Raw genomic sequence first — 9,692 nt, 5'->3', positions numbered from 1 at the left:
TGGGTCAGGAATGCTTAGCCTAATCTGAGCAGCAGAATTTATTATCTGCTAGGAAAAACATTGTTCTTATTTTTGGCTGTTCTTCTTGGATTCTGCTTCCATAAAACTTTCACCGGTAATCTCCATAATGCACCATGTAGAAAGAACAATGTGTGTTTCCTCTGGCCACAGAGTCATTGCACTTCTGGTGTCAGAGTAATGGCGAAGATTGCAGAGCACAGGCTGTGCTTTGACCTGAACTGTTCAATATTGAATAGAGTAGCAGCTTTTGGGTTGTGAACTACACTGATTTATCTATTTCATGAGGCACTAGCTCTTCCATTATGAAAAAAATGATCAGAGTAGTACAACTTTATATCATCTTAGATCAGTAAATAGCCACCATCTACCTTGGAGACAGACTGATCATTTGTTCATAATTGTTACAAAAATATTTATTTGTGACTTTTCCAAAAGATATCAGGATCATCAGACATATGGGCTGATCAATTTAACTTCCTGCCACCTTGAAGGTATAGTAGAAGTGCAATGAAGGTGTCTCAGGAATTGGTCAGACCATATCAACTACAAGCTACACCAAGAAAACGTGAGAATCATTGGGAAGATACTGATTTACAAAAAAAAAAAAAAAACAAAACAACTCCAGCTTGCTTATTTCAAACAACGTCAATCATAATTTTACAGGAAGATGTGGGAGGCTAGTTGAATCAAAATTCATGCACGTTGCCCTCCAATCTATAATGAATAAACATTAAAAATGAAGCTAATGCTAAGATTTTATATAAGAGGAAAACCCCTGCTATGAACAGAGCCAAAATAAGACATAGATTATGTCTGCTGTATCCAGCAAGATGATGGCTATATGAATTCCTAAAGTTTGTAAGCTCACACCACAGTGTAATGTGGTCAGAATGTTGGATGTGGAGACACAGAATTTAGCGTTTACTTATTGGATTTTGTTCTTTCCTTGGTTTTACTTTCACTATTTTCTTCTTTCTTTCTTTCTTTCTTTTTTTTTTTTTTTGATTTTCTAGAAACCCTGTAGCTTTTGGTTCCTGTCATGGAACTAGCTCTTGTAGACAAGGCTGGCCTCGAACTCACAGAGATCTGCCTGCCTCTGCCACCCTAGTTCTGGGATTAAAGGCCTGCACCACCACCGCCCTGCTACTTTCACTATTTTCTATTCCTCCTCTTGACAACAACTCTTTCACCCCATAGCACCTTACACTGAAAGAAAATAGAGTAAAATTTTCTACAGAGTATCACAGAACAGATGCTTTCATTAGTCCTCAATGGAAATTCGGGACATAAATTTAAGATATACAGGATGGCTGAGACTATTGAAATCTGGCTAAATGTACTGTGAATTTTGAAATGCACGTGAATCTGTGTGGGGAGGGGACAGATGAGGAAGGTTGCTGTTAGAACATATGACATCTTCCAAAAATACACATATAGTGGAAGTTTCATCCCCAACTTAGGAACATATTGAAAAGTAATAAGATAAATAGGGTGATTACTACATCGGTGAATCAATCTAGTCATGAATTATTATTGACTGAGATAGCAGAAGGAATTTCATTGTTAAAGAAGAAAGTCCCTGAAGGCATAATTTTGAAGGAATGCTTTATCCCTGGTTCCTTCCTGTCTTTCTCCAGTTAATGACCACAAAATGACAAGCATTGTTCCAGCTCGTGATCCCTGTATTGATGTTCTGCCTCACAGACCAGTTTTCATGTAATAAAGGAAGTGGATGTGTAATGAACTCTCTCAAACCATGAATGAAACCAGGTAAATCCTTCCTGCCTTTTTTCTCTGGGATATTTTTTTTGCAGTGATGGAAAATTACTAGTGTAAGTTTGTTATTGAAAATTTAATTTGGATTCCATATCCTTAAAATGTGTGTCACCAAATTCTGCATTTCATCATTTAAAAAGCATAAGATGTGTGTGTTTGTCACTGGGGACGCTTTGGTCTCCTGCTTTCAAGAGTGACAGTGTTTACTATCATGCATTGAAGTTCTATGTTGTAGAAGAAAGGCTTTCAGTTTTTATGTTGTCTGTTTTATTTTCTATTGGATAAACCAGAAGTTTCTTTGTAAAAATCTTAAATACAAGAAAGTATATTATGACATGTTAATATATTACTTGAAAGTGCACATATACCAATACAACTTCCATATTAGATAGCATCGTAAGAGAATTATTTGATATGATTTTGAGCAGAAGAAAAATGTGAAATTTTCACTTAAAAACTCTCACTGTGAAACATTATTTAAAATATATTGTTCAAAATGGGTCAATGTGACAAATATACTCAGTGTCTAATTCCTATTGCATTAATGATCCATAGACTTTAAAGAAAAATCAACTTTCACAATCATTCCTCAAAACCATAATCCATGTTGGTTCTTTTGGAATATGAAAATAGTATTTCTTCTTCAATAAAGAGAACGATAAAATCACACATCAATCATTGTGTCGTGACTGTAGTGCAATTGAAATTATGGGAAAATATCTCTACATAGTCTTATGATTTTTCCCTATGTTATGTCGTCTCTCACCTAATATTATTCTGTCTATGATACCTTTCTAATTTTTAGACTTTAACTATGTGAATGCCCATTTACTTTTTATGTAAGTATGAATGTATATGCTATAGGTTAGGAAAAAGATATGACAAAGAACATGCTAGGTTTTTTTCTTTTCTTTTTTTCCTTCTGAGTTTGGGTCATCTCACTTAATATTATACTAATTATATTAATTGCATTTTCTGCAATTTTGATTATCTTTTTCTTTTTCTTATTTTTGCATAATATTCCATGACGTATGTATACCAAATTTTCATTATCCATCAACTTTTGATTGACATATAGACCATTTCCTTGTTTTTGTGTGTGGAGCAGTAACAAACAGGGATGTGCAACTATCTCTGTGGTAAGTGCTGGTTGCTATTCGCCATATCAGAGGTACAGCAAATGGCAATTGAAGGCAAGGAGTCAGTTCACCAGAAAAAATAGCTCTCTGATGGATAGGTCTCATTCAATCAAAGCCTATGAGAATACTGACTCCAAACTGTGTTTTGATTCTGCTGTAAATTTGGTATCTGATATTATGGATATGGTGTGGGTATTTCCCCACTACCATACTGTAATGTATCAGTATCAATCTCGGTCTTAAGAGCGGTTATAGCTGTGCCTTTCTAAAAGATGACTCCTTCTTAAGTTGTATTATTTATTCGATATCTATAATGTTAGCTACCCAGAGTTTGACGTGTAGGCTATACAAAGAAATACTGCACAAGTAAGGAATTGTATAATCCCTGAAAGCTGTTTTATATCACAGCTCATGCTGACATAGGATAATGATTGCATTTCCAGCTAATAAGACAGTCTTACTATTAGCTGATTTTTGAAGGTCAAAGTAAATTCCGATTAGACCAGACCCTGCCTTGAAAGGTTCCCTGCTAATGGGTGTTTAAGAAAACATTCCCAGAAAAGCACTTTAGTCCACTAACACAAAATTGCCAGCTGTCTGATTTGTTGAACCAAGATTAGGCACAAAGTGACTTAATTATTATGGCAGTTTCTCTCCCTAGTTCTGGCGAATTATCTAGAACAGCAATTAACTCTCTGTACAAGGCTACAGAGAATAATCTGACTTCATACCACCCACAAAAAGGTTCCAATTTTCCTTTTTTATGGTCTAAAGTTACACACAGGATAGGAAAATATATTTCAATATTTTAATATGATTTTAATTTCACTGTGCCTTGGAAAATGCGGAATGTGCTTATACTAGGAGATTTAAGTTATACCTGAGTCCAAACAAAAGCTTTTCCCCAAAAAGTCTGAAGAAAGCCCCATATTTCTGCGAAATAGAAAAAAAAATGTTAGTAGAGGAGCGATAATATGAGCAAAGGGGTCATGATCACGATGGGGAAACCCAACGAAACAGCAGTCCCGAACTGGTGGGAGCTCATTGACTCTGGATTGACAGCTGGGGAACCTCCATAAGACCAAACTAGGCTCTCTGAATGTGGGTAACAGTTGTGTGGCTTGGGTAGTATCTGGGGTCACTGGCAGTGGGAACAGGTTTAAGTCTACTGCTTGTACTGACTTTTAGGAGCTCTTTCCCTTGGGAGGGATTCCTTGCTCAGCTAGATACAGCCAGGAGGGCCTCTGTCCTTACTCATCATGATTTGACAAACTTTGTTGACTCCCCATGGGAGGCTCAACCTTCTCTGAAGAGAGGATGAGAGGGGGCATGGGGTAAGATGGGAGAAGCAGAAGGAGAGGAGGGAGGTATAACTGGGAAAGGAATGTGAAAAAAAATATTGTTTTAAAAAATAAAATACATGTTTACTATACTCAGGAATATAGGATATATGCACAAATTCCTTCTTTTTCTTAGACTCCTCAATAGTCTAAGCTTCTAACTCTTTTTTCACCTTATAAGATTGTCTCTTTAGATGAGAAACACAATGACTGATTATTTGCAGCTGCAGTTACACTTTACAGCCAATTAAGAACTTGAAATTTATTGCTTGTAAGCTATTGGGGTGGCTCTGTCTCTTATCACTGGAATGTGACTTTAAAATGTTACTCCTATATTCAGCATGAAATGGTCTATTGGAGGTGTGTGTGTGTGTGTGTGTGTGTGTGTGTGTGTGTGTGTTGTGTGTGTGTTAAGAACAAATAAAAGCTAGGCCAACATGAGAAAATACAGAATTCAGCAATATGAGAAAATAGAGTTACCATCAGAAAGTGTGTGTTTCTTTACTAACCCCTCAGATAGAATACGTCTTATCTTCACTGTACTGTGGATTCCTTGCAAGCCCTGTGTGCAGACTTGGAGCTGATTTTCTAAGACTGCAATAGGTAAGGTTGTGGCTATTGCACTACTTGCCCATGAGTGGCACAGGTGTATCCTATACTAGATTGATTTTTATTTTGTGAAGACTTTCCAAGTTAATTTCCATAATCCTTCCAGCACTTAACAAATGTTTTTCTTTCTCTTCATCCGCCGCTACATTTGTTGATGGATTTCTTAATGATAGCCATTCTGACTAAAGTGAAATGGTATTTTGTAATAAGTTTAATTTGCTTGAACACTGAAAATTTTTTACAATAGTCATTGGCCATTGGGTTTCTTCCTGTGAAAACTATTTATCCTATTATCCCAGTTGTTCATTTTGTTTCCTTGGTGTTTAATTGCTCATATTTTTTAAAATTATATTAGACTCCTTTCAGAAGTAGAGCTGATAAATATTTTTCTTCCATTCTGAGAGTTTAAAAAAATATGTTAGTAGGTTTTCCCCTTTGTTTTGCTTTGTTTGCTATACATAAACTTTTTAAATGTGATGTAATCCCATCTGTTGATTCTACTGCATTTTTTATAAAAAAAATCTTCCAGTATGCCTCTAGTGTAATTCAATAATGTCAATAAAAATTCTGCCTCTGAACATTTAAAGTCATCTCTGAAATGTTATACTGTGAACTGATCAATATCCTAGTATAATTCCCTCACCCTAGACTATAAAAGAAGAACTGGCCCCAACAGATTTCAGAGCATGTAACTCTGCAGTCATTTGTTTGGGAACTCCTTGAGGAAGATCACCTGAGGATTAACACTGATTGTTCCTGGATCTCAGGTCAAGCATGCTTTCTCCGGACCAGGAGACATGGTCCACTTCCAGATGATATTACAAACTGACACTCAAAATGTCCTGCCATGTAGATTTGCACTTGAAAATTCTATTCCTTGGTAGTCCTGTATCTGTGTTCATTAATACCTTATCTAGACATGGGGATCACCTTTCTGCATAAGTATCTGCCTTGTATTATTGCTTTCAATATTAACCCTTCATACTCTACAACCTCAATCATTTTTTTAGCAGTTTGCTAACTGGCATATCATATTTTTATGTGAATATTTTAGCAATCAATATTGGAATAAATGGAGATGGCAGATCACGATATTCTACATATGGTGAATGAATTTCAAGAATTGCGAATATAGCTTGCATTCTAACGAGATACTTTGAAAGAGCATCAGGAATCATAAAGAGGATGATAAGACACCAGAAAAGCACAGATAAACAGAAGTCTAACTCAGTACAAAGTGCAAAGCAGCCCATCAATTCATGAGAATCCCCAGAGGGTTGTAGGTGTGGATGGGGGAAAACACAGACTTTTCAGACTTCTCATTCAGTGATAAAGCAGATGTTCTTGGGGAAGTAACTGACAATCATACCCACAGCATAAGTCTGCAGTTCTTTAAAGTCTTGAATCTAGTGGGAGAATTTGATGAAACAATGATTCATGCCAGTTGAACAATCAATAGAAGATCGATTTTGTTACTCCTCTAGCTCCAGAGAGCGATAGGAGAGTATCATCTTCACCAATAATGTGTCATTTAATGTTACAATGCTAATGGGACAAGCAGTGTTTTAAGTAACACAATTTCTGTGTGATTATTTCGGTTCTGGGTGGCTGGGAAGAACAAACAGCCCCTCCTCCACACTCTTACATCCATCTGACCAGAAGCAGTTCAATCAAATATGAGATACATGAAAAGATTAATCAAAATCAAGTGGATTTTTGTCTTATTTGTTTTGCTTTAGTACCCTGCATGAAGGAATAAATTGGGAGAGGAATAAATTTGGCTTTAATGAACTTTCGATTATAATGGTTGTCTGTCACTAAACAAAGGCAGGTTGGACATAAAGTTACAAGAGTGTAGCAGTTCTATAAGGGCCTGTGTGTTTTGACTGAACTACTTAAAAGGGGTCTGGACAGGCCCCCAAAACTTGATGAAGATGACATTCACTAATTGTGTATTTGACAGTCTTATGCTCTATATGGCTATGTGACATTTTGTGGTATTAAAGTACCATCATATGGTTATCCAATCAGATACTGGCAGACATTTGAGATGTTTTCATTTTGAACAAAGCTCTGATGAAATAATACGAACAGCATTCTCCAAAAACAGTTTTTATATTAAATGTGCTTATATCTAGAAAAAATATATTTTATATTCATAGACATTAGAAATGCTTACCAATTATTAAAATGCTCATTCAAAGTGAGAATAAAATTTAATACACAAAGTCATGAAATAGCAGTGACACTTTTTTATAACCATAATTTAAATAACTTTATTAACTTGAAAACAAGGTTATTCATTATTTTATGATTTCTCTAAGAGTGCATTATTAATATGACATGTCTGTACAGTGTAGGTGTGAATTTCTTTTATTAAAAATTTCCACCACCTCCCCTCCTCGATTCCTATCCCCCTCCCCCCACTCTCCCTTCCCTTTCCCTTACAGTCCTAAGAGCATTCAGGGTTCCCTGCCCTGTGGGAAGTCCAGTGTCCTCCCCCCTCCATCCAGGTCTAAGAAGGTGAGCATCAAAATAGACTAGGCTCCCACAAAGCTCGTCCATGCAGTGGAAACAATACCCAGTGCCATTGACCTTGGCTTCTCAGTCAGCCCTCATTGTCAGTCACATTCAGAGAGTCCGGTTTGATCACATGCTCGTTCAGTCCCAGTCCAGCCGGCCTTGGTGAGCTCCCATTAGATCAATCCCACCGTCTCAGTGGGTGGGTGCACCCCTCGCGGTCCTGACTTCCTTGCTCATATTCTCCCTCCTTCTGCTCCTCTTTCGGACCTTTGGAGCTCAGTCCAGTGCTCCAACGTGGGTCTCTGTCTCTTCCTCCATCCATCACCAGATGAAGGTTCTATGGTGATATGCTAGATATTCATCAGTGTGGCTATAGGATAAGGCCAGTTCAGGCTCCCTCTCCTCTACTGCCCAAGGATCTAGCTGGGGACATCTTCCATCTTCTTGGACAGACCTCCTGCCTGAAAGAGCTAGAGTTTGCACTCACAGGACAGCCCAGAAAGCTGGCATTTTAAAAGTGCATGGCTTTTTTTTTTTTCCTGCTACAGCTTAAAACCAAAAAGTATGTGGTCAGCTTTTCATCAACACCATTTCAGTGTTTTGTGTTAGGGCCTCTTAAAAGGGCTGCAAGGTTTTACAGCTAAAGCTGGGTCAGGAAGCCTCTGTTAAAGGAGATACATTTGCCACTAGCAAACAGAGCCCACCTGAGAAAATGCTGCTATCAATAAGCTGTGCTTAACTCTATTCTTTTTTGTCTAGAAAAACTTCTCAAGCTCTCTCAGGCTTTTAAGTATATTTAGTCAGCCCAACGTTTCCATGCCGTTTGTTGTTGGGGTTTCTGTTCTACCTGGTTCCCACAATTGTTAAGTCCCAAAGAAATCACACAGAGGTCTGCATTAGTTATAACTGATCGACCCAGTATCTCAAGCTTCTTATTAACTCTTACAACTTACATTAGCCTATTAGTCTTATCTGTGTTAGTCAAGTGGCTCAGTACCTTATCTGCAGGGCAGTCACATCTTGATGCTTATGTGGTTGGGATAAGACTCAAGTCACATTTTCCTCACAGTTATCATAGATAAAATATTTTTCTTTGTTTCACGTTCTTCCTGTTTGAGTAGAAGATTTTAAATTTCTGAAATCTTACATTGCATTTTTATCTAATAGTAAAAAATGTACTTCTGTCTTACTGTCACCTTTTAAATTCTTTGATATAGCAAAATGTTTACTTTTAAAAATTAATAGCTACAAATACTTACCTTATTTCTGTTAGGTATTAGATCAGATGTGAGGATTAATTCATTTTATATAATTCCTTTTTCTTCCCACAATTCTTGGGTTTTCTTCCCCTTCATTGTGTTTAATGGTAAGTATCTACTTTCTCCTATAATGAAGGGATATCTATCTAACTTCTGGTCTTCAGATGCACAACAGATTTTGCATCAGTTCTAGTGATCATGCAAAATTTGAAACACAACACTCCCATTTTACACTATGTTTTGCTGCCTCAAAAATAGATTTTTTGTTTATAATTGCAATAGTTTCTGTTTAGCTCCATTTAACAGTTCTATATCAGTTTCTTAATCTTAAAATATTGTTGATCTAATTTCACATTATTTTCCTTACCTAATTGACTCTCTTTTCTAAAATAAATCTATCAAGAATCAGAAGATATATTTTGGAGATTTGCTAGCATGTTAGATACCTGAGTCTAGCTGAAGCATGCACTTTTCTTCTCCAGGTCGGTATTTATGTGGATGCAGTTATTAACCACATGTATGGCTCGGGCGGTGGTGCAGGGACAAGCAGTACCTGTGGAATTTACTACAATACCAATAACAGGGATTTCCCAGGAGTTCCACATTCTACTTATGATTTTAATGATGGAAAATGCAACAGAGAAATTTATAACTACAATGATGCTGATAATGGAATATTATACAAGAATAAAGAAAACTAATCAAAATTGCAGAAAGTGCCTGGGAATAGAGAATATAATATTAAGTGAGATACCCAAACTAAGAAGGAAAAAAAGAAAAGGAAAAACTTAGCATGTTCTTTGTCATATCTTTTTCCTAACTTATGCCATGTATATTCATACATATATACATATGTAAATTGGTATACACATAGGTAAAGTCTAAAAACTTAGAAAGGAGTCATAGACATCATAATGTTAGGTGATGAGAGAGCATATAATATAGGGAAAAAGACACAAAAATCATAAGACTATGTAGAGATATTTTCCCATAATTTCAATTCCACTATAGTCACCACACAATAT

This window comes from Microtus oregoni, unplaced genomic scaffold, assembly GCF_018167655.1.
Source record: "Microtus oregoni isolate MIOR12 unplaced genomic scaffold, Mior012 000000F_ref0000247, whole genome shotgun sequence".
Classification (NCBI taxonomy): Eukaryota; Metazoa; Chordata; class Mammalia; order Rodentia; family Cricetidae; genus Microtus; species Microtus oregoni.
This window is presented reverse-complemented; position numbering follows the sequence as displayed.